A 25,770-nucleotide genomic window follows, 5' to 3' on the forward strand; every position below is an offset into this window, starting at 1 on the left:
TGGTCTAGCATTTTTTGAGCTGTTGCGGTGGTCCAGTGAATTCCATCTCTTTCTGTCTTGAAAAGGGCTTCTTCCAGTTTGGGGAGGTATGGCATGTTTTGCTGTATGTGATTGTTTATTGTGTCCAGGTTTTTCCTGAATCCTGGTTCCAGGTCTCTGGAGTAATTAATCAGTGGGATGTATATTTCTGCAGATGGGAAGGTTCCCTTAGCTTCCCGTAGCATCTGTTGTAGTTGTTTGATGGCTGTTTCCTTTGCTTTTTGTGCCTTGTTATTGATTCCAAAGGACAGAATGATTTTCTCCACTCCTGTGTTCCGGGGGGTGTGTTGTAGGAGGTTTGCTGCATTGTAAAATGATGCTCCTGGGTAGCTTTCTATCTGTAGATCTGGATTTTCATAGGGGGGTATTCTTGATAAATTGGAGTCCCCTATGCAGAGCCAGCGTTTGTGGGTTTCCGGCTTCCAGTCCGTTAGCTTTCTTGTGGTCTTGTCGTGTCAGTGTGGTCTGTATCTTGGTTGGGCTGGTGGTGGTGTGGGGGGGTAATAGTCAGGGTCGGAGTCAGGGTCGGGGTTAGGATCAGGGTTGATGTCAGGGTTAAGATTAGGGTTAGGGTTAGGATCAGGGTCGGGGTTAGGATCAGGGTTAATGTCAGTGTTAGTATTAGGGTTAGGGTTAGGATCAGGGTCGGGGTTAGGATCAGGGTTAATGTCAGTGTTAGTATTAGGGTTAAGGTTAGGATCAGGGTCGGGGTTAGGATCGGGGTTAAGGTCAGGGTTAGGATTAGGGTTGGGGATAAGGTTAGGGTTAGGGTTGGTGTCGGGGTTGGTGTTAACGTCAGTATAAGCGTTAGGGTTAGGGCTGAGGTTAGGGTCAGAGCTAGAGTCCTGGGAGAGGTGTACCCTGGTGGTGCTGTTTGGGATACAGATTCCAGTTAGGGTGTTTCTCATGGTTCCCTCTTGTCTTCTCTGCTCTCTTCGGATCCTTTGTGGCATGGGGATCGGAGGAAAGTCATCTATTTCCGGAGTATATGCTCTGGCTCTCATGGGGCCAGATTTCTGGGTTGGGTGTCTGCCTTCCGAGTGTCTCTTCACTGGTTCTGGATGGGATTCTGCCTGGGTTACGTATGTCTCTTCCGAGCCATTTACCTCTTCCCTGATTAGTGTGTCGAGTATTTGGAATCTGTTTGGAGACGTGGGGATAGTGGATTCCTTGTTGCTAAGTGTAGCAGTAACCATAGCTTGTGTATGGTCCAACGTGTCCTTCTGTATTTTCCTCCCATAATTTTTCTTTGCCCAGTTGGAGGCAACCGCGAAAGCTTGTTCCCAGCGGGGAAGCTCCAGGTCCTCCAGTCGTCTGGACAGATGTGTGAGAGTTTCCTCGTAGTGCTCTTCGAGGATCTGCAATGAGGTGTGGAGCCAGTTTTTGGCATTGCTTACTAGCTTCAAACATGTGAGTGCGGTTGGGTTGGCCGGTCTTATGAGGTGCTTGAGTTCCTCTGTCTTCCGTCGTAGGCTGGCGGGTGCCTGGTTCTCCCCTCCGGAAACTGCTGTGTTTTTTAGGTGGTGGACTGTCTGGATCATTTTGTAGATGATCCTGGTTCCTAGTTGGAAGGTATCCTGTCTGTTTGATGTGTTTGATGTGGTGTGGTTTGATGTGGTGTAGGCGGTGTGGGCGGCGGTGTGGAGAGTGACCGTACGGCAGCGTGCGTTGTCAACTCTGGGTTGACGCATACCATAACGATCCATACTTACCAGTAAAATGCCTAAAGCTTCGTTGGCACCGTTAGGTTTCCACTGTTAGGCAATTTGCCTATGTAGAGTCTGTGGCTCCGTGAAAAGGCAATCTTGCTTTTCTTTGTGTCGCGACGTTTCGACCTGCCTGGGTCTTCTTCAGGCGTTGTTATGGGGCACTTTGTCCCTGTTGGCCTGTTTTTATCTTGTTTTCAAAGGGGCGGTGAGTGTAGTTCCTCCCAGGGGGGTGGTTTGAATCCTATTCCTTTTGTTTCTGTGTGAGTAGGTGCAGTTTCAGTGGGTGAATGGGTTTCTGCTTTCCTGCTTAGGATTATGTATGGGCCGTTAACCTCTCAATAGGCCGTTAGGGTCTTTTGTTTTCCTTCCTGGTAGGACTGGTGTGTGGGCTGTGAAAGTTTCAATTGGTTTTAGGTCTTCTTTTGTTTGTTGCCTGAGTGCTGGAACAGTGACTGTGAAGAGTTCCAGTCCCTGTAGGATCTGGCTAGTTAGGGTAGGGGAACAAAGCTCTTTCTCCCAGATTTTCTCTAAAAAGGGACCATCTGGGACAAGGAGTGTTGCACTCTCCTTCCAACGACTGAAACCCTCCCAGTTTATTTTCTGATGTTCAGGCCTTGTGGAAAGGTAGTATGAAGTCTTTTGATCCACTCCGTTTCCTTTTTCTTTCTTTCCATCTCTGTCCAGTTGGGGTTGCTCTCCAGTCCTGTGGCCTCCAGCGCTTCCAGCCCGTGCTGTAGGAAGTGTGCCACCAGGTGAGTCCTCCTTTCCCGCTGGTTCCGGATGTTGTACCTCTGTTGTGCCAGTCGGGTTCGGATGGAGTTACCTGTTTCCCCCACATAGGTCACCCCGCACGTTCTGCACTGGATGCCATAGACAGCGTTATTGGTGTTTTCTGAGAGCGCCCTTTGCAACTGGAAGATTTCTTTGGTTTTGTTGTTTTGGATTGTTGTTTTCTGTTTGAAGTGTTTGGCTTTTGGTGTATTTGATCTGTTTTGTACAGGTTTTAGTTTGCTTTGGACTAAATAATCCTGTAGGTTTTTGTTTTTTCTATATGCAGATATGATTTTGTGTTCCCTCAGTAGGTTTGTGTTTTCTAATATCGTGGTGAATGTAGACTTTAGTTTTTGGTTGGTTATTACGCTGAGTTGGGAGTATGTTGTGATGAGGGGTATTATTTTGCTGTCATCAGGTGTTTTTCTGTTTAGAAATGTTTGTGCCACATTTCTGAGGAAACTTCGTGTGTATCCTCTCGGGCGTAGAGCTTGGAAGAGTGTGTGTTTGGCTTCCTCAAAGTCTTGTTGTTGTGTGCAGATTTTGTGGAAGCGTAGCAGTTGTGATTTTACCAGTCCTTTGAAAGTATGTTTTGGATGGAAGCTGTCTTTGTGCAGTAAGCCGTGTGTGTCCGTGTCTTTGAAATATACCTTAATGTCCAGTTTGCCTGTGTTGTTGAAGGAGGAACCCTTGTATGTGGTGGTGTCTAGGAAATCTATCTGGTTTTCCTGCTTGGTGTATTTGAGTTTAATGGACCTGTGGTGTGTGTTGAGGGTGTCAATGAATTCTTGAAAGGCCTGTGGGCCGTGCGTCCAGGTTCCCCAGATGTCGTCGAGGTACCTGAAGTAGTGTGTAGGTTTGTGTGTGCATTTTGGGAATACTGTGGCTTCCCAATGGGCCATATAGATGTCAGCATAGGCCGGAGCAAAGCGCTTCCCCATAGCAGTTCCTTTTATTTGTAAGTAGTGATGCTCTTCAAATTCAAAATCGTTTTTGTTGAGGCTAATTTCCAATAGCTTCAGAATTTGGGTTTCTGGTCTGTTGCGGTCAGGGTATTTGAGAAACCACTCCCGGACTGCTTTCAGTCCCTCCGTAGTTTCAATGTTGGTGTATAAACTGTCAATGTCAATGGTGAACAGGAAGGCTTCCTGTTGTATTGTAGCATTTTTGACTTTGGCTACAAAGTCATAGGTGTCTTTGATGTAACTTGGGTGGTGTTTAGAAATGGGGTTGAGGAAATGGTCTAGATATTCTGCTATTCTGTAGGATTCACTGTTGCAGTCGGACACTATAGGCCTCCCAGGTGGAATTTCGTAGGGGAGTGGCCATGTTTCTGGGGCTTTATGAATTTTTGGCAGGAGGTAGAAGATCCTCGGTCGTGGTGATTCCTCTCCTCTTAGGTAGAATGCCTGTTTTTTTGTTAGGTGTTTTAGTTCAACCAGAGTTTGTAGGATTTGCCCTATTTCTAGTGCTGTTTGTTTGTACAGCGGTTCTTCCAAAGTAGTATAGTGTTCCTGATTATTTAATTGTCTGTGTGCTTCTGCAATGTATTGTTCTCTATCCATGATAACTATTGCACTCCCTTTGTCTGCTGGTTTTATGACTATATGTTTGTTTTCCTTTAAATGTTTTAAGGCTACGGTTTCCTCCTTTGTTATGTTGTGTGAGTCCCTGTATGGTCGGAGTTTTTGTAGAATTGTGTTGTCCTCTTGGATTATTTCCTGGATTTCTGGTGGCAGTTGGTTTTCCCTTGGTTCCCAACTGGATTTAGGCAGGAAGGGAACCCTTTCTGTGTCGGTGTCTTTATCCTCAAAGAAGGCGGTCAGTTTAAGGCGACGGTGGTATTGTCGGATTTCGCTTTTCAGTCGGGTTTTCTGACCTTTCTTTGTCCCTACTGTGGGGACAAATGATAAGCCCTTATTGAGGAGGTTTATTTGTTCAGTTGTGGGGTGGAAGTTGTTGCTTAGATTTACAATGTTTTTGTTGTTCTTGTCCCCATCTTGTTCTGCGGCTTTGGGGCTTACCAGTTTAAATGTTGTGACCAGTGGTCTAGCATTTTTTGAGCTGTTGCGGTGGTCCAGTGAATTCCATCTCTTTCTGTCTTGAAAAGGGCTTCTTCCAGTTTGGGGAGGTATGGCATGTTTTGCTGTATGTGATTGTTTATTGTGTCCAGGTTTTTCCTGAATCCTGGTTCCAGGTCTCAGGAGTAATTAATCAGTGGGATGTATATTTCTGCAGATGGGAAGGTTCCCTTAGCTTCCCGTAGCATCTGTTGTAGTTGTTTGATGGCTGTTTCCTTTGCTTTTTGTGCCTTGTTATTGATTCCAAAGGACAGAATGATTTTCTCCACTCCTGTGTTCCGGGGGGTGTGTTGTAGGAGGTTTGCTGCATTGTAAAATGATGCTCCTGGGTAGCTTTCTATCTGTAGATCTGGATTTTCATAGGGGGGTATTCTTGATAAATTGGAGTCCCCTCTGCAGAGCCAGCGTTTGTGGGTTTCCGGCTTCCAGTCCGTTAGCTTTCTTGTGGTCTTGTCGTGTCGGTGTGGTCTGTATCTTGGTTGGGCTGGTGGTGGTGTGGGGGGGTAATAGTCAGGGTCGGAGTCAGGGTCGGGGTTAGGATCAGGGTTGATGTCAGGGTTAAGATTAGGGTTAGGGTTAGGATCAGGGTCGGGGTTAGGATCAGGGTTAATGTCAGTGTTAGTATTAGGGTTAGGGTTAGGATCAGGGTCGGGGTTAGGATCAGGGTTAATGTCAGTGTTAGTATTAGGGTTAAGGTTAGGATCAGGGTCGGGGTTAGGATCGGGGTTAAGGTCAGGGTTAGGATTAGGGTTGGGGATAAGGTTAGGGTTAGGGTTGGTGTCGGGGTTGGTGTTAACGTCAGTATAAGCGTTAGGGTTAGGGCTGAGGTTAGGGTCAGAGCTAGAGTCCTGGGAGAGGTGTACCCTGGTGGTGCTGTTTGGGATACAGATTCCAGTTAGGGTGTTTCTCATGGTTCCCTCTTGTCTTCTCTGCTCTCTTCGGATCCTTTGTGGCATGGGGATCGGAGGAAAGTCATCTATTTCCGGAGTATATGCTCTGGCTCTCATGGGGCCAGATTTCTGGGTTGGGTGTCTGCCTTCCGAGTGTCTCTTCACTGGTTCTGGATGGGATTCTGCCTGGGTTACGTATGTCTCTTTCGAGCCATTTACCTCTTCCCTGATTAGTGTGTCGAGTATTTGGAATCTGTTTGGAGACGTGGGGATAGTGGATTCCTTGTTGCTAAGTGTAGCAGTAACCATAGCTTGTGTATGGTCCAACGTGTCCTTCTGTATTTTCCTCCCATAATTTTTCTTTGCCCAGTTGGAGGCAACCGCGAAAGCTTGTTCCCAGCGGGGAAGCTCCAGGTCCTCCAGTCGTCTGGACAGATGTGTGAGAGTTTCCTCGTAGTGCTCTTCGAGGATCTGCAATGAGGTGTGGAGCCAGTTTTTGGCATTGCTTACTAGCTTCAAACATGTGAGTGCGGTTGGGTTGGCCGGTCTTATGAGGTGCTTGAGTTCCTCTGTCTTCCGTCGTAGGCTGGCGGGTGCCTGGTTCTCCCCTCCGGAAACTGCTGTGTTTTTTAGGTGGTGGACTGTCTGGATCATTTTGTAGATGATCCTGGTTCCTAGTTGGAAGGTATCCTGTCTGTTTGATGTGTTTGATGTGGTGTGGTTTGATGTGGTGTAGGCGGTGTGGGCGGCGGTGTGGAGAGTGACCGTACGGCAGCGTGCGTTGTCAACTCTGGGTTGACGCATACCATAACGATCCATACTTACCAGTAAAATGCCTAAAGCTTCGTTGGCACCGTTAGGTTTCCACTGTTAGGCAATTTACCTCTGTAGAGTCTGTGGCTCCGTGAAAAGGCAATCTTGCTTTTCTTTGTGTCGCGACGTTTCGACCTGCCTGGGTCTTCTTCAGGCGTTGTTATGGGGCACTTTGTCCCTGTTGGCCTGTTTTTATCTTGTTTTCAAAGGGGCGGTGAGTGTAGTTCCTCCCAGGGGGGTGGTTTGAATCCTATTCCTTTTGTTTCTGTGTGAGTAGGTGCAGTTTCAGTGGGTGAATGGGTTTCTGCTTTCCTGCTTAGGATTATGTATGGGCCGTTAACCTCTCAATAGGCCGTTAGGGTCTTTTGTTTTCCTTCCTGGTAGGACTGGTGTGTGGGCTGTGAAAGTTTCAATTGGTTTTAGGTCTTCTTTTGTTTGTTGCCTGAGTGCTGGAACAGTGACTGTGAAGAGTTCCAGTCCCTGTAGGATCTGGCTAGTTAGGGTAGGGGAACAAAGCTCTTTCTCCCAGATTTTCTCTAAAAAGGGACCATCTGGGACAAGGAGTGTTGCACTCTCCTTCCAACGACTGAAACCCTCCCAGTTTATTTTCTGATGTTCAGGCCTTGTGGAAAGGTAGTATGAAGTCTTTTGATCCACTCCGTTTCCTTTTTCTTTCTTTCCATCTCTGTCCAGTTGGGGTTGCTCTCCAGTCCTGTGGCCTCCAGCGCTTCCAGCCCGTGCTGTAGGAAGTGTGCCACCAGGTGAGTCCTCCTTTCCCGCTGGTTCCGGATGTTGTACCTCTGTTGTGCCAGTCGGGTTCGGATGGAGTTACCTGTTTCCCCCACATAGGTCACCCCGCACGTTCTGCACTGGATGCCATAGACAGCGTTATTGGTGTTTTCTGAGAGCGCCCTTTGCAACTGGAAGATTTCTTTGGTTTTGTTGTTTTGGATTGTTGTTTTCTGTTTGAAGTGTTTGGCTTTTGGTGTATTTGATCTGTTTTGTACAGGTTTTAGTTTGCTTTGGACTAAATAATCCTGTAGGTTTTTGTTTTTTCTATATGCAGATATGATTTTGTGTTCCCTCAGTAGGTTTGTGTTTTCTAATATCGTGGTGAATGTAGACTTTAGTTTTTGGTTGGTTATTACGCTGAGTTGGGAGTATGTTGTGATGAGGGGTATTATTTTGCTGTCATCAGGTGTTTTTCTGTTTAGAAATGTTTGTGCCACATTTCTGAGGAAACTTCGTGTGTATCCTCTCGGGCGTAGAGCTTGGAAGAGTGTGTGTTTGGCTTCCTCAAAGTCTTGTTGTTGTGTGCAGATTTTGTGGAAGCGTAGCAGTTGTGATTTTACCAGTCCTTTGAAAGTATGTTTTGGATGGAAGCTGTCTTTGTGCAGTAAGCCGTGTGTGTCCGTGTCTTTGAAATATACCTTAATGTCCAGTTTGCCTGTGTTGTTGAAGGAGGAACCCTTGTATGTGGTGGTGTCTAGGAAATCTATCTGGTTTTCCTGCTTGGTGTATTTGAGTTTAATGGACCTGTGGTGTGTGTTGAGGGTGTCAATGAATTCTTGAAAGGCCTGTGGGCCGTGCGTCCAGGTTCCCCAGATGTCGTCGAGGTACCTGAAGTAGTGTGTAGGTTTGTGTGTGCATTTTGGGAATACTGTGGCTTCCCAATGGGCCATATAGATGTCAGCATAGGCCGGAGCAAAGCGCTTCCCCATAGCAGTTCCTTTTATTTGTAAGTAGTGATGCTCTTCAAATTCAAAATCGTTTTTGTTGAGGCTAATTTCCAATAGCTTCAGAATTTGGGTTTCTGGTCTGTTGCGGTCAGGGTATTTGAGAAACCACTCCCGGACTGCTTTCAGTCCCTCCGTAGTTTCAATGTTGGTGTATAAACTGTCAATGTCAATGGTGAACAGGAAGGCTTCCTGTTGTATTGTAGCATTTTTGACTTTGGCTACAAAGTCATAGGTGTCTTTGATGTAACTTGGGTGGTGTTTAGAAATGGGGTTGAGGAAATGGTCTAGATATTCTGCTATTCTGTAGGATTCACTGTTGCAGTCGGACACTATAGGCCTCCCAGGTGGAATTTCGTAGGGGAGTGGCCATGTTTCTGGGGCTTTATGAATTTTTGGCAGGAGGTAGAAGATCCTCGGTCGTGGTGATTCCTCTCCTCTTAGGTAGAATGCCTGTTTTTTTGTTAGGTGTTTTAGTTCAACCAGAGTTTGTAGGATTTGCCCTATTTCTAGTGCTGTTTGTTTGTACAGCGGTTCTTCCAAAGTAGTATAGTGTTCCTGATTATTTAATTGTCTGTGTGCTTCTGCAATGTATTGTTCTCTATCCATGATAACTATTGCACTCCCTTTGTCTGCTGGTTTTATGACTATATGTTTGTTTTCCTTTAAATGTTTTAAGGCTACGGTTTCCTCCTTTGTTATGTTGTGTGAGTCCCTGTATGGTCGGAGTTTTTGTAGAATTGTGTTGTCCTCTTGGATTATTTCCTGGATTTCTGGTGGCAGTTGGTTTTCCCTTGGTTCCCAACTGGATTTAGGCAGGAAGGGAACCCTTTCTGTGTCGGTGTCTTTATCCTCAAAGAAGGCGGTCAGTTTAAGGCGACGGTGGTATTGTCGGATTTCGCTTTTCAGTCGGGTTTTCTGACCTTTCTTTGTCCCTACTGTGGGGACAAATGATAAGCCCTTATTGAGGAGGTTTATTTGTTCAGTTGTGGGGTGGAAGTTGTTGCTTAGATTTACAATGTTTTTGTTGTTCTTGTCCCCATCTTGTTCTGCGGCTTTGGGGCTTACCAGTTTAAATGTTGTGACCAGTGGTCTAGCATTTTTTGAGCTGTTGCGGTGGTCCAGTGAATTCCATCTCTTTCTGTCTTGAAAAGGGCTTCTTCCAGTTTGGGGAGGTATGGCATGTTTTGCTGTATGTGATTGTTTATTGTGTCCAGGTTTTTCCTGAATCCTGGTTCCAGGTCTCTGGAGTAATTAATCAGTGGGATGTATATTTCTGCAGATGGGAAGGTTCCCTTAGCTTCCCGTAGCATCTGTTGTAGTTGTTTGATGGCTGTTTCCTTTGCTTTTTGTGCCTTGTTATTGATTCCAAAGGACAGAATGATTTTCTCCACTCCTGTGTTCCGGGGGGTGTGTTGTAGGAGGTTTGCTGCATTGTAAAATGATGCTCCTGGGTAGCTTTCTATCTGTAGATCTGGATTTTCATAGGGGGGTATTCTTGATAAATTGGAGTCCCCTCTGCAGAGCCAGCGTTTGTGGGTTTCCGGCTTCCAGTCCGTTAGCTTTCTTGTGGTCTTGTCGTGTCGGTGTGGTCTGTATCTTGGTTGGGCTGGTGGTGGTGTGGGGGGGTAATAGTCAGGGTCGGAGTCAGGGTCGGGGTTAGGATCAGGGTTGATGTCAGGGTTAAGATTAGGGTTAGGGTTAGGATCAGGGTCGGGGTTAGGATCAGGGTTAATGTCAGTGTTAGTATTAGGGTTAGGGTTAGGATCAGGGTCGGGGTTAGGATCAGGGTTAATGTCAGTGTTAGTATTAGGGTTAAGGTTAGGATCAGGGTCGGGGTTAGGATCGGGGTTAAGGTCAGGGTTAGGATTAGGGTTGGGGATAAGGTTAGGGTTAGGGTTGGTGTCGGGGTTGGTGTTAACGTCAGTATAAGCGTTAGGGTTAGGGCTGAGGTTAGGGTCAGAGCTAGAGTCCTGGGAGAGGTGTACCCTGGTGGTGCTGTTTGGGATACAGATTCCAGTTAGGGTGTTTCTCATGGTTCCCTCTTGTCTTCTCTGCTCTCTTCGGATCCTTTGTGGCATGGGGATCGGAGGAAAGTCATCTATTTCCGGAGTATATGCTCTGGCTCTCATGGGGCCAGATTTCTGGGTTGGGTGTCTGCCTTCCGAGTGTCTCTTCACTGGTTCTGGATGGGATTCTGCCTGGGTTACGTATGTCTCTTCCGAGCCATTTACCTCTTCCCTGATTAGTGTGTCGAGTATTTGGAATCTGTTTGGAGACGTGGGGATAGTGGATTCCTTGTTGCTAAGTGTAGCAGTAACCATAGCTTGTGTATGGTCCAACGTGTCCTTCTGTATTTTCCTCCCATAATTTTTCTTTGCCCAGTTGGAGGCAACCGCGAAAGCTTGTTCCCAGCGGGGAAGCTCCAGGTCCTCCAGTCGTCTGGACAGATGTGTGAGAGTTTCCTCGTAGTGCTCTTCGAGGATCTGCAATGAGGTGTGGAGCCAGTTTTTGGCATTGCTTACTAGCTTCAAACATGTGAGTGCGGTTGGGTTGGCCGGTCTTATGAGGTGCTTGAGTTCCTCTGTCTTCCGTCGTAGGCTGGCGGGTGCCTGGTTCTCCCCTCCGGAAACTGCTGTGTTTTTTAGGTGGTGGACTGTCTGGATCATTTTGTAGATGATCCTGGTTCCTAGTTGGAAGGTATCCTGTCTGTTTGATGTGTTTGATGTGGTGTGGTTTGATGTGGTGTAGGCGGTGTGGGCGGCGGTGTGGAGAGTGACCGTACGGCAGCGTGCGTTGTCAACTCTGGGTTGACGCATACCATAACGATCCATACTTACCAGTAAAATGCCTAAAGCTTCGTTGGCACCGTTAGGTTTCCACTGTTAGGCAATTTGCCTATGTAGAGTCTGTGGCTCCGTGAAAAGGCAATCTTGCTTTTCTTTGTGTCGCGACGTTTCGACCTGCCTGGGTCTTCTTCAGGCGTTGTTATGGGGCACTTTGTCCCTGTTGGCCTGTTTTTATCTTGTTTTCAAAGGGGCGGTGAGTGTAGTTCCTCCCAGGGGGGTGGTTTGAATCCTATTCCTTTTGTTTCTGTGTGAGTAGGTGCAGTTTCAGTGGGTGAATGGGTTTCTGCTTTCCTGCTTAGGATTATGTATGGGCCGTTAACCTCTCAATAGGCCGTTAGGGTCTTTTGTTTTCCTTCCTGGTAGGACTGGTGTGTGGGCTGTGAAAGTTTCAATTGGTTTTAGGTCTTCTTTTGTTTGTTGCCTGAGTGCTGGAACAGTGACTGTGAAGAGTTCCAGTCCCTGTAGGATCTGGCTAGTTAGGGTAGGGGAACAAAGCTCTTTCTCCCAGATTTTCTCTAAAAAGGGACCATCTGGGACAAGGAGTGTTGCACTCTCCTTCCAACGACTGAAACCCTCCCAGTTTATTTTCTGATGTTCAGGCCTTGTGGAAAGGTAGTATGAAGTCTTTTGATCCACTCCGTTTCCTTTTTCTTTCTTTCCATCTCTGTCCAGTTGGGGTTGCTCTCCAGTCCTGTGGCCTCCAGCGCTTCCAGCCCGTGCTGTAGGAAGTGTGCCACCAGGTGAGTCCTCCTTTCCCGCTGGTTCCGGATGTTGTACCTCTGTTGTGCCAGTCGGGTTCGGATGGAGTTACCTGTTTCCCCCACATAGGTCACCCCGCACGTTCTGCACTGGATGCCATAGACAGCGTTATTGGTGTTTTCTGAGAGCGCCCTTTGCAACTGGAAGATTTCTTTGGTTTTGTTGTTTTGGATTGTTGTTTTCTGTTTGAAGTGTTTGGCTTTTGGTGTATTTGATCTGTTTTGTACAGGTTTTAGTTTGCTTTGGACTAAATAATCCTGTAGGTTTTTGTTTTTTCTATATGCAGATATGATTTTGTGTTCCCTCAGTAGGTTTGTGTTTTCTAATATCGTGGTGAATGTAGACTTTAGTTTTTGGTTGGTTATTACGCTGAGTTGGGAGTATGTTGTGATGAGGGGTATTATTTTGCTGTCATCAGGTGTTTTTCTGTTTAGAAATGTTTGTGCCACATTTCTGAGGAAACTTCGTGTGTATCCTCTCGGGCGTAGAGCTTGGAAGAGTGTGTGTTTGGCTTCCTCAAAGTCTTGTTGTTGTGTGCAGATTTTGTGGAAGCGTAGCAGTTGTGATTTTACCAGTCCTTTGAAAGTATGTTTTGGATGGAAGCTGTCTTTGTGCAGTAAGCCGTGTGTGTCCGTGTCTTTGAAATATACCTTAATGTCCAGTTTGCCTGTGTTGTTGAAGGAGGAACCCTTGTATGTGGTGGTGTCTAGGAAATCTATCTGGTTTTCCTGCTTGGTGTATTTGAGTTTAATGGACCTGTGGTGTGTGTTGAGGGTGTCAATGAATTCTTGAAAGGCCTGTGGGCCGTGCGTCCAGGTTCCCCAGATGTCGTCGAGGTACCTGAAGTAGTGTGTAGGTTTGTGTGTGCATTTTGGGAATACTGTGGCTTCCCAATGGGCCATATAGATGTCAGCATAGGCCGGAGCAAAGCGCTTCCCCATAGCAGTTCCTTTTATTTGTAAGTAGTGATGCTCTTCAAATTCAAAATCGTTTTTGTTGAGGCTAATTTCCAATAGCTTCAGAATTTGGGTTTCTGGTCTGTTGCGGTCAGGGTATTTGAGAAACCACTCCCGGACTGCTTTCAGTCCCTCCGTAGTTTCAATGTTGGTGTATAAACTGTCAATGTCAATGGTGAACAGGAAGGCTTCCTGTTGTATTGTAGCATTTTTGACTTTGGCTACAAAGTCATAGGTGTCTTTGATGTAACTTGGGTGGTGTTTAGAAATGGGGTTGAGGAAATGGTCTAGATATTCTGCTATTCTGTAGGATTCACTGTTGCAGTCGGACACTATAGGCCTCCCAGGTGGAATTTCGTAGGGGAGTGGCCATGTTTCTGGGGCTTTATGAATTTTTGGCAGGAGGTAGAAGATCCTCGGTCGTGGTGATTCCTCTCCTCTTAGGTAGAATGCCTGTTTTTTTGTTAGGTGTTTTAGTTCAACCAGAGTTTGTAGGATTTGCCCTATTTCTAGTGCTGTTTGTTTGTACAGCGGTTCTTCCAAAGTAGTATAGTGTTCCTGATTATTTAATTGTCTGTGTGCTTCTGCAATGTATTGTTCTCTATCCATGATAACTATTGCACTCCCTTTGTCTGCTGGTTTTATGACTATATGTTTGTTTTCCTTTAAATGTTTTAAGGCTACGGTTTCCTCCTTTGTTATGTTGTGTGAGTCCCTGTATGGTCGGAGTTTTTGTAGAATTGTGTTGTCCTCTTGGATTATTTCCTGGATTTCTGGTGGCAGTTGGTTTTCCCTTGGTTCCCAACTGGATTTAGGCAGGAAGGGAACCCTTTCTGTGTCGGTGTCTTTATCCTCAAAGAAGGCGGTCAGTTTAAGGCGACGGTGGTATTGTCGGATTTCGCTTTTCAGTCGGGTTTTCTGACCTTTCTTTGTCCCTACTGTGGGGACAAATGATAAGCCCTTATTGAGGAGGTTTATTTGTTCAGTTGTGGGGTGGAAGTTGTTGCTTAGATTTACAATGTTTTTGTTGTTCTTGTCCCCATCTTGTTCTGCGGCTTTGGGGCTTACCAGTTTAAATGTTGTGACCAGTGGTCTAGCATTTTTTGAGCTGTTGCGGTGGTCCAGTGAATTCCATCTCTTTCTGTCTTGAAAAGGGCTTCTTCCAGTTTGGGGAGGTATGGCATGTTTTGCTGTATGTGATTGTTTATTGTGTCCAGGTTTTTCCTGAATCCTGGTTCCAGGTCTCTGGAGTAATTAATCAGTGGGATGTATATTTCTGCAGATGGGAAGGTTCCCTTAGCTTCCCGTAGCATCTGTTGTAGTTGTTTGATGGCTGTTTCCTTTGCTTTTTGTGCCTTGTTATTGATTCCAAAGGACAGAATGATTTTCTCCACTCCTGTGTTCCGGGGGGTGTGTTGTAGGAGGTTTGCTGCATTGTAAAATGATGCTCCTGGGTAGCTTTCTATCTGTAGATCTGGATTTTCATAGGGGGGTATTCTTGATAAATTGGAGTCCCCTCTGCAGAGCCAGCGTTTGTGGGTTTCCGGCTTCCAGTCCGTTAGCTTTCTTGTGGTCTTGTCGTGTCGGTGTGGTCTGTATCTTGGTTGGGCTGGTGGTGGTGTGGGGGGGTAATAGTCAGGGTCGGAGTCAGGGTCGGGGTTAGGATCAGGGTTGATGTCAGGGTTAAGATTAGGGTTAGGGTTAGGATCAGGGTCGGGGTTAGGATCAGGGTTAATGTCAGTGTTAGTATTAGGGTTAGGGTTAGGATCAGGGTCGGGGTTAGGATCAGGGTTAATGTCAGTGTTAGTATTAGGGTTAAGGTTAGGATCAGGGTCGGGGTTAGGATCGGGGTTAAGGTCAGGGTTAGGATTAGGGTTGGGGATAAGGTTAGGGTTAGGGTTGGTGTCGGGGTTGGTGTTAACGTCAGTATAAGCGTTAGGGTTAGGGCTGAGGTTAGGGTCAGAGCTAGAGTCCTGGGAGAGGTGTACCCTGGTGGTGCTGTTTGGGATACAGATTCCAGTTAGGGTGTTTCTCATGGTTCCCTCTTGTCTTCTCTGCTCTCTTCGGATCCTTTGTGGCATGGGGATCGGAGGAAAGTCATCTATTTCCGGAGTATATGCTCTGGCTCTCATGGGGCCAGATTTCTGGGTTGGGTGTCTGCCTTCCGAGTGTCTCTTCACTGGTTCTGGATGGGATTCTGCCTGGGTTACGTATGTCTCTTCCGAGCCATTTACCTCTTCCCTGATTAGTGTGTCGAGTATTTGGAATCTGTTTGGAGACGTGGGGATAGTGGATTCCTTGTTGCTAAGTGTAGCAGTAACCATAGCTTGTGTATGGTCCAACGTGTCCTTCTGTATTTTCCTCCCATAATTTTTCTTTGCCCAGTTGGAGGCAACCGCGAAAGCTTGTTCCCAGCGGGGAAGCTCCAGGTCCTCCAGTCGTCTGGACAGATGTGTGAGAGTTTCCTCGTAGTGCTCTTCGAGGATCTGCAATGAGGTGTGGAGCCAGTTTTTGGCATTGCTTACTAGCTTCAAACATGTGAGTGCGGTTGGGTTGGCCGGTCTTATGAGGTGCTTGAGTTCCTCTGTCTTCCGTCGTAGGCTGGCGGGTGCCTGGTTCTCCCCTCCGGAAACTGCTGTGTTTTTTAGGTGGTGGACTGTCTGGATCATTTTGTAGATGATCCTGGTTCCTAGTTGGAAGGTATCCTGTCTGTTTGATGTGTTTGATGTGGTGTGGTTTGATGTGGTGTAGGCGGTGTGGGCGGCGGTGTGGAGAGTGACCGTACGGCAGCGTGCGTTGTCAACTCTGGGTTGACGCATACCATAACGATCCATACTTACCAGTAAAATGCCTAAAGCTTCGTTGGCACCGTTAGGTTTCCACTGTTAGGCAATTTGCCTATGTAGAGTCTGTGGCTCCGTGAAAAGGCAATCTTGCTTTTCTTTGTGTCGCGACGTTTCGACCTGCCTGGGTCTTCTTCAGGCGTTGTTATGGGGCACTTTGTCCCTGTTGGCCTGTTTTTATCTTGTTTTCAAAGGGGCGGTGAGTGTAGTTCCTCCCAGGGGGGTGGTTTGAATCCTATTCCTTTTGTTTCTGTGTGAGTAGGTGCAGTTTCAGTGGGTGAATGGGTTTCTGCTTTCCTGCTTAGGATTATGTATGGGCCGTTAACCTCTCAATAGGCCGTTAGGGTCTTTTGTTTTCCTTCCTGGTAGGACTGGTGTGTGGGCTGTGAAAGTTTCAATTGGTTTTAGGTCTTCTTTTGTTTGTTGCCTGAGTGCTGGAACAGTGACTGTGAAGAGTTCCAGTCCCTGTAGGATCTGGCTAGTTAGGGTAGGGGAACAAAGCTCTTTCTCCCAGATTTTCTCTAAAAAGGGACCATCTGGGACAAGGAGTGTTGCACTCTCCTTCCAACGACTGAAACCCTCCCAGTTTATTTTCTGATGTTCAGGCCTTGTGGAAAGGTAGTATGAAGTCTTTTGATCCACTCCGTTTCCTTTTTCTTTCTTTCCATCTCTGTCCAGTTGGGGTTGCTCTCCAGTCCTGTGGCCTCCAGCGCTTCCAGCCCGTGCTGTAGGAAGTGTGCCACCAGGTGAGTCCTCCTTTCCCGCTGGTTCCGGATGTTGTACCTGTGTTGTGCCAGTCGGGTTCGGATGGAGTTACCTGTTTCCCCCACATAGGTCACCCCGCACGTTTTGCACTGGATGCCATAGACAGCGTTATTGGTGTTTTCTGAGAGCGCCCTTTGCAACTGGAAGATTTCTTTGGTTTTGTTGTTTTGGATCGTTGTTTTCTGTTTGAAGTGTTTGGCTTTTGGTGTATTTGATCTGTTTTGTACAGGCTTTAGTTTGCTTCGGACTAAATAATCCTGTAGGTTTTTGTTTTTTCTATATGCAGATATGATTTTGTGTTCCCTCAGTAGGTTTGTGTTTTCTAATATCGTGGTGAATGTAGACTTTAGTTTTTGGTTGGTTATTACGCTGAGTTGGGAGTATGTTGTGATGAGGGGTATTATTTTGCTGTCATCAGGTGTTTTTCTGTTTAGAAATGTTTGTGCCACATTTCTGAGGAAACTTCGTGTGTATCCTCTCAGGCGTAGAGCTTGGAAGAGTGTGTGTTTGGCTTCCTCAAAGTCTTGTTGTTGTGTGCAGATTTTGTGGAAGCGTAGGAGTTGTGATTTTACCAGTCCTTTGAAAGTATGTTTTGGATGGAAGCTGTCTTTGTGCAGTAAGCCGTGTGTGTCCGTGTCTTTGAAATATACCTTAATGTCCAGTTTGCCTGTGTTGTTGAAGGAGGAACCCTTGTATGTGGTGGTGTCTAGGAAATCTATCTGGTTTTCCTGCTTGGTGTATTTGAGTTTAATGGACCTGTGGTGTGTGTTGAGGGTGTTAATGAATTCTTGAAAGGCCTGTGGGCCGTGCGTCCAGGTTCCCCAGATGTCGTCGAGGTACCTGAAGTAGTGTGTAGGTTTGTGTGTGCATTTTGGGAATACTGTGGCTTCCCAATGGGCCATATAGATGTCAGCATAGGCCGGAGCAAAGCGCTTCCCCATAGCAGTTCCTTTTATTTGTAAGTAGTGATGCTCTTCAAATTCAAAATCGTTTTTGTTGAGGCTAATTTCCAATAGCTTCAGAATTTGGGTTTCTGGTCTGTTGCGGTCAGGGTATTTGAGAAACCACTCCCGGACTGCTTTCAGTCCCTCCGTAGTTTCAATATTGGTGTATAAACTGTCAATGTCAATGGTGAACAGGAAGGCTTCCTGTTGTATTGTAGCATTTTTGACTTTGGCTACAAAGTCATAGGTGTCTTTGATGTAACTTGGGTGGTGTTTAGAAATGGGGTTGAGGAAATGGTCTAGATATTCTGCTATTCTGTAGGATTCACTGTTGCAGTCGGACACTATGGGCCTCCCAGGTGGAATTTCGTAGGGGAGTGGCCATGTTTCTGGGGCTTTATGAATTTTTGGGAGGAGGTAGAAGATCCTCGGTCGTGGTGATTCCTCTCCTCTTAGGTAGAATGCCTGTTTTTTTGTTAGGTGTTTTAGTTCAACCAGAGTTTGTAGGATTTGCCCTATTTCTAGTGCTGTTTGTTTGTACAGCGGTTCTTCCAAAGTAGTATAGTGTTCCTGATTATTTAATTGTCTGTGTGCTTCTGCAATGTATTGTTCTCTATCCATGATAACTATTGCACTCCCTTTGTCTGCTGGTTTTATGACTATATGTTTGTTTTCCTTTAAATGTTTTAAGGCTACGGTTTCCTCCTTTGTTATGTTGTGTGAGTCCCTGTATGGTCGGAGTTTTTGTAGAATTGTGTTGTCCTCTTGGATTATTTCCTGGATTTCTGGTGGCAGTTGGTTTTCCCTTGGTTCCCAACTGGATTTAGGCAGGAAGGGAACCCTTTCTGTGTCGGTGTCTTTATCCTCAAAGAAGGCAGTCAGTTTAAGGCGACGGTGGTATTGTCGGATTTCGCTTTTCAGTCGGGTTTTCTGACCTTTCTTTGTCCCTACTGTGGGGACAAATGATAAGCCCTTATTGAGGAGGTTTATTTGTTCAGTTGTGGGGTGGAAGTTGTTGCTTAGATTTACAATGTTTTTGTTGTTCTTGTCCCCATCTTGTTCTGCGGCTTTGGGGCTTACCAGTTTAAATGTTGTGACCAGTGGTCTAGCATTTTTTGAGCTGTTGCGGTGGTCCAGTGAATTCCATCTCTTTCTGTCTTGAAAAGGGCCTCTTCCAGTTTGGGGAGGTATGGCATGTTTTGCTGTATGTGATTGTTTATTGTGTCCAGGTTTTTCCTGAATCCTGGTTCCAGGTCTCTGGAGTAATTAATCAGTGGGATGTATATTTCTGCAGATGGGAAGGTTCCCTTAGCTTCCCGTAGCATCTGTTGTAGTTGTTTGATGGCTGTTTCCTTTGCTTTTTGTGCCTTGTTATTGATTCCAAAGGACAGAATGATTTTCTCCACTCCTGTGTTCCGGGGGGTGTGTTGTAGGAGGTTTGCTGCATTGTAACATGATGCTCCTGGGTAGCTTTCTATCTGTAGATCTGGATTTTCATAGGGGGGTATTCTTGATAAATTGGAGTCCCCTATGCAGAGCCAGCGTTTGTGGGTTTCCAGCTTCCAGTCCGTTAGCTTTCTTGTGGTCTTGTCATGTCGGTGTGGTCTGTATCTTGGTTGGGCTGGTGGTGGTGTGGGGGGGTAATAGTCGGGGTCGGAGTCAGGGTTAGGATCAGGGTCGGGGTTAGGATCAGGGTTGATGTCAGGGTTAAGATTAGGGTTAGGGTAAGGATCAGGGTTAATGTCAGTGTTAGTATTAGGGTTAGGATCAGGGTCGGGGTTAGGATCAGGGTTAATGTCAGTGTTAGTATTAGGGTTAGGGTTAGGATCAGGGTCGGGGTTAGGATCAGGGTTAATGTCAGTGTTAGGATCAGGGTCGGGGTTAGGATCGGGGTTAATGTCAGGGTTAGGATTAGGGCTGGGGATAAGGTTAGGGTTAGGGTTGGTGTCGGGGTTGGTGTTAACGTCAGTATAAGCGTTAGGGTTAGGGCTGAGGTTAGGGTCAGAGCTAGAGTCCTGGGAGAGGTGTACCCTGGTGGTGCTGTTTGGGATACAGATTCCAGTTAGGGTGTTTCTCATGGTTCCCTCTTGTCTTCTCTGCTCTCTTCGGATCCTTTGTGGCATGGGGATCGGAGGAAAGTCATCTATTTCCGGAGTATATGCTCTGGCTCTCATGGGGCCAGATTTCTGGGTTGGATGTCTGCTTTCCCAGTGTCTCTTCACTGGTTCTGGATGGGATTCTGCCTGGGTTACGTATGTCTCTTCCGAGCCATTTACCTCTTCCCTGATTAGTGTGTCGAGTATTTGGAATCTGTTTGGAGACGTGGGGATAGTGGATTCCTTGTTGCTAAGTGTAGCAGTAACCATAGCTTGTGTATGGTCCAACGTGTCCTTCTGTATTTTCCTCCCATAATTTTTCTTTGCCCAGTTGGAGGCAACCGCGAAAGCTTGTTCCCAGCGGGGAAGCTCCAGGTCCTCCAGTCGTCTGGACAGATGTGTGAGAGTTTCCTCGTAGTGCTCTTCGAGGATCTGCAATGAGGTGTGGAGCCAGTTTTTGGCATTGCTTACTAGCTTCAAACATGTGAGTGCGGTTGGGTTGGCCGGTCTTATGAGGTGCTTGAGTTCCTCTGTCTTCCGTCGTAGGCTGGCGGGTGCCTGGTTCTCCCCTCCGGAAACTGCTGTGTTTTTTAGGTGGTGGACTGTCTGGATCATTTTGTAGATGATCCTGGTTCCTAGTTGGAAGGTATCCTGTCTGTTTGATGTGTTTGATGTGGTGTGGTTTGGTGTGTAGGCGGTGTGGGCGGCGGTGTGGAGAGTGACCGTACGGCAGCGTGCGTTGTCAACTCTGGGTTGACGCATACCATAACGATCCATACTTACCAGTAAAATGCCTAAAGCTTCGTTGGCACCGTTAGGTTTCCACTGTTAGGCAATTTACCTCTGTAGAGTCTGTGGCTCCGTGAAAAGGCAATCTTGCTTTTCTTTGTGTCGCGACGTTTCGACCTGCCTGGGTCTTCTTCAGGCGTTGTTATGAGGCACTGTGTCCCTGTTGGCCTGTTTTTATCTTGTTTTCAAAGGGGCGGTGAGTGTAGCTCCTCCTAGGGGGGTGGTTTGAATCCTATTCCTTTTGTTTCTGTGTGAGTAGGTGCAGTTTCAGTGGGTGAATGGGTTTCTGCTTTCCTGCTTAGGATTATGTATGGGCCGTTAACCTCTCAATAGGCCGTTAGGGTCTTTTGTTTTCCTTCCTGGTAGGACTGGTGTGTGGGCTGTGAAAGTTTCAATTGGTTTTAGGTCTTCTTTTGTTTGTTGCCTGAGTGCTGTAACAGTGACTGTGAAGAGTTCCAGTCCCTGTAGGATCTGGCTAGTTAGGGTAGGGGAACAAAGCTCTTTCTCCCAGATTTTCTCTAAAAAGGGACCATCTGGGACAAGGAGTGTTGCACTCTCCTTCCAACGACTGAAACCCTCCCAGTTTATTTTCTGATGTTCAGGCCTTGTGGAAAGGTAGTATGAAGTCTTTTGATCCACTCCGTTTCCTTTTTCTTTCTTTCCATCTCTGTCCAGTTGGGGTTGCTCTCCAGTCCTGTGGCCTCCAGCGCTTCCAGCCCGTGCTGTAGGAAGTGTGCCACCAGGTGAGTCCTCCTTTCCCGCTGGTTCCGGATGTTGTACCTGTGTTGTGCCAGTCGGGTTCGGATGGAGTTACCTGTTTCCCCCACATAGGTCACCCCGCACGTTTTGCACTGGATGCCATAGACAGCGTTATTGGTGTTTTCTGAGAGCGCCCTTTGCAACTGGAAGATTTCTTTGGTTTTGTTGTTTTGGATCGTTGTTTTCTGTTTGAAGTGTTTGGCTTTTGGTGTATTTGATCTGTTTTGTACAGGCTTTAGTTTGCTTCGGACTAAATAATCCTGTAGGTTTTTGTTTTTTCTATATGCAGATATGATTTTGTGTTCCCTCAGTAGGTTTGTGTTTTCTAATATCGTGGTGAATGTAGACTTTAGTTTTTGGTTGGTTATTACGCTGAGTTGAGAGTATGTTGTGATGAGGGGTATTATTTTGCTGTCATCAGGTGTTTTTCTGTTTAGAAATGTTTGTGCCACATTTCTGAGGAAACTTCGTGTGTATCCTCTCAGGCGTAGAGCTTGGAAGAGTGTGTGTTTGGCTTCCTCAAAGTCTTGTTGTTGTGTGCAGATTTTGTGGAAGCGTAGGAGTTGTGATTTTACCAGTCCTTTGAAAGTATGTTTTGGATGGAAGCTGTCTTTGTGCAGTAAGCCGTGTGTGTCCGTGTCTTTGAAATATACCTTAATGTCCAGTTTGCCTGTGTTGTTGAAGGAGGAACCCTTGTATGTGGTGGTGTCTAGGAAATCTATCTGGTTTTCCTGCTTGGTGTATTTGAGTTTAATGGACCTGTGGTGTGTGTTGAGGGTGTTAATGAATTCTTGAAAGGCCTGTGGGCCGTGCGTCCAGGTTCCCCAGATGTCGTCGAGGTACCTGAAGTAGTGTGTAGGTTTGTGTGTGCATTTTGGGAATACTGTGGCTTCCCAATGGGCCATATAGATGTCAGCATAGGCCGGAGCAAAGCGCTTCCCCATAGCAGTTCCTTTTATTTGTAAGTAGTGATGCTCTTCAAATTCAAAATCGTTTTTGTTGAGGCTAATTTCCAATAGCTTCAGAATTTGGGTTTCTGGTCTGTTGCGGTCAGGGTATTTGAGAAACCACTCCCGGACTGCTTTCAGTCCCTCCGTAGTTTCAATGTTGGTGTATAAACTGTCAATGTCAATGGTGAACAGGAAGGCTTCCTGTTGTATTGTAGCATTTTTGACTTTGGCTACAAAGTCATAGGTGTCTTTGATGTAACTTGGGTGGTGTTTAGAAATGGGGTTGAGGAAATGGTCTAGATATTCTGCTATTCTGTAGGATTCACTGTTGCAGTCGGACACTATGGGCCTCCCAGGTGGAATTTCGTAGGGGAGTGGCCATGTTTCTGGGGCTTTATGAATTTTTGGGAGGAGGTAGAAGATCCTCGGTCGTGGTGATTCCTCTCCTCTTAGGTAGAATGCCTGTTTTTTTGTTAGGTGTTTTAGTTCAACCAGAGTTTGTAGGATTTGCCCTATTTCTAGTGCTGTTTGTTTGTACAGCGGTTCTTCCAAAGTAGTATAGTGTTCCTGATTATTTAATTGTCTGTGTGCTTCTGCAATGTATTGTTCTCTATCCATGATAACTATTGCACTCCCTTTGTCTGCTGGTTTTATGACTATATGTTTGTTTTCCTTTAAATGTTTTAAGGCTACGGTTTCCTCCTTTGTTATGTTGTGTGAGTCCCTGTATGGTCGGAGTTTTTGTAGAATTGTGTTGTCCTCTTGGATTATTTCCTGGATTTCTGGTGGCAGTTGGTTTTCCCTTGGTTCCCAACTGGATTTAGGCAGGAAGGGAACCCTTTCTGTGTCGGTGTCTTTATCCTCAAAGAAGGCAGTCAGTTTAAGGCGACGGTGGTATTGTCGGATTTCGCTTTTCAGTCGGGTTTTCTGACCTTTCTTTGTCCCTACTGTGGGGACAAATGATAAGCCCTTATTGAGGAGGTTTATTTGTTCAGTTGTGGGGTGGAAGTTGTTGCTTAGATTTACAATGTTTTTGTTGTTCTTGTCCCCATCTTGTTCTGCGGCTTTGGGGCTTACCAGTTTAAATGTTGTGACCAGTGGTCTAGCATTTTTTGAGCTGTTGCGGTGGTCCAGTGAATTCCATCTCTTTCTGTCTTGAAAAGGGCCTCTTCCAGTTTGGGGAGGTATGGCATGTTTTGCTGTATGTGATTGTTTATTGTGTCCAGGTTTTTCCTGAATCCTGGTTCCAGGTCTCTGGAGTAATTAATCAGTGGGATGTATATTTCTGCAGATGGGAAGGTTCCCTTAGCTTCCCGTAGCATCTGTTGTAGTTGTTTGATGGCTGTTTCCTTTGCTTTTTGTGCCTTGTTATTGATTCCAAAGGACAGAATGATTTTCTCCACTCCTGTGTTCCGGGGGGTGTGTTGTAGGAGGTTTGCTGCATTGTAACATGATGCTCCTGGGTAGCTTTCTATCTGTAGATCTGGATTTTCATAGGGGGGTATTCTTGATAAATTGGAGTCCCCTATGCAGAGCCAGCGTTTGTGGGTTTCCAGCTTCCAGTCCGTTAGCTTTCTTGTGGTCTTGTCATGTCGGTGTGGTCTGTATCTTGGTTGGGCTGGTGGTGGTGTGGGGGGGTAATAGTCGGGGTCGGAGTCAGGGTTAGGATCAGGGTCGGGGTTAGGATCAGGGTTGATGTCAGGGTTAAGATTAGGGTTAGGGTAAGGATCAGGGTTAATGTCAGTGTTAGTATTAGGGTTAGGATCAGGGTCGGGGTTAGGATCAGGGTTAATGTCAGTGTTAGTATTAGGGTTAGGGTTAGGATCAGGGTCGGGGTTAGGATCAGGGTTAATGTCAGTGTTAGGATCAGGGTCGGGGTTAGGATCGGGGTTAATGTCAGGGTTAGGATTAGGGCTGGGGATAAGGTTAGGGTTAGGGTTGGTGTCGGGGTTGGTGTTAACGTCAGTATAAGCGTTAGGGTTAGGGCTGAGGTTAGGGTCAGAGCTAGAGTCCTGGGAGAGGTGTACCCTGGTGGTGCTGTTTGGGATACAGATTCCAGTTAGGGTGTTTCTCATGGTTCCCTCTTGTCTTCTCTGCTCTCTTCGGATCCTTTGTGGCATGGGGATCGGAGGAAAGTCATCTATTTCCGGAGTATATGCTCTGGCTCTCATGGGGCCAGATTTCTGGGTTGGATGTCTGCTTTCCCAGTGTCTCTTCACTGGTTCTGGATGGGATTCTGCCTGGGTTACGTATGTCTCTTCCGAGCCATTTACCTCTTCCCTGATTAGTGTGTCGAGTATTTGGAATCTGTTTGGAGACGTGGGGATAGTGGATTCCTTGTTGCTAAGTGTAGCAGTAACCATAGCTTGTGTATGGTCCAACGTGTCCTTCTGTATTTTCCTCCCATAATTTTTCTTTGCCCAGTTGGAGGCAACCGCGAAAGCTTGTTCCCAGCGGGGAAGCTCCAGGTCCTCCAGTCGTCTGGACAGATGTGTGAGAGTTTCCTCGTAGTGCTCTTCGAGGATCTGCAATGAGGTGTGGAGCCAGTTTTTGGCATTGCTTACTAGCTTCAAACATGTGAGTGCGGTTGGGTTGGCCGGTCTTATGAGGTGCTTGAGTTCCTCTGTCTTCCGTCGTAGGCTGGCGGGTGCCTGGTTCTCCCCTCCGGAAACTGCTGTGTTTTTTAGGTGGTGGACTGTCTGGATCATTTTGTAGATGATCCTGGTTCCTAGTTGGAAGGTATCCTGTCTGTTTGATGTGTTTGATGTGGTGTGGTTTGGTGTGTAGGCGGTGTGGGCGGCGGTGTGGAGAGTGACCGTACGGCAGCGTGCGTTGTCAACTCTGGGTTGACGCATACCATAACGATCCATACTTACCAGTAAAATGCCTAAAGCTTCGTTGGCACCGTTAGGTTTCCACTGTTAGGCAATTTACCTCTGTAGAGTCTGTGGCTCCGTGAAAAGGCAATCTTGCTTTTCTTTGTGTCGCGACGTTTCGACCTGCCTGGGTCTTCTTCAGGCGTTGTTATGAGGCACTGTGTCCCTGTTGGCCTGTTTTTATCTTGTTTTCAAAGGGGCGGTGAGTGTAGCTCCTCCTAGGGGGGTGGTTTGAATCCTATTCCTTTTGTTTCTGTGTGAGTAGGTGCAGTTTCAGTGGGTGAATGGGTTTCTGCTTTCCTGCTTAGGATTATGTATGGGCCGTTAACCTCTCAATAGGCCGTTAGGGTCTTTTGTTTTCCTTCCTGGTAGGACTGGTGTGTGGGCTGTGAAAGTTTCAATTGGTTTTAGGTCTTCTTTTGTTTGTTGCCTGAGTGCTGTAACAGTGACTGTGAAGAGTTCCAGTCCCTGTAGGATCTGGCTAGTTAGGGTAGGGGAACAAAGCTCTTTCTCCCAGATTTTCTCTAAAAAGGGACCATCTGGGACAAGGAGTGTTGCACTCTCCTTCCAACGACTGAAACCCTCCCAGTTTATTTTCTGATGTTCAGGCCTTGTGGAAAGGTAGTATGAAGTCTTTTGATCCACTCCGTTTCCTTTTTCTTTCTTTCCATCTCTGTCCAGTTGGGGTTGCTCTCCAGTCCTGTGGCCTCCAGCGCTTCCAGCCCGTGCTGTAGGAAGTGTGCCACCAGGTGAGTCCTCCTTTCCCGCTGGTTCCGGATGTTGTACCTGTGTTGTGCCAGTCGGGTTCGGATGGAGTTACCTGTTTCCCCCACATAGGTCAACCCGCACGTTTTGCACTGGATGCCATAGACAGCGTTATTGGTGTTTTCTGAGAGCGCCCTTTGCAACTGGAAGATTTCTTTGGTTTTGTTGTTTTGGATCGTTGTTTTCTGTTTGAAGTGTTTGGCTTTTGGTGTATTTGATCTGTTTTGTACAGGCTTTAGTTTGCTTCGGACTAAATAATCCTGTAGGTTTTTGTTTTTTCTATATGCAGATATGATTTTGTGTTCCCTCAGTAGGTTTGTGTTTTCTAATATCGTGGTGAATGTAGACTTTAGTTTTTGGTTGGTTATTACGCTGAGTTG

This window comes from Lepisosteus platostomus, chromosome 20, assembly GCF_059453375.1.
Source record: "Lepisosteus platostomus isolate fLepPlt1 chromosome 20, fLepPlt1.hap1, whole genome shotgun sequence".
NCBI lineage: Eukaryota > Metazoa > Chordata > Actinopteri > Semionotiformes > Lepisosteidae > Lepisosteus > Lepisosteus platostomus.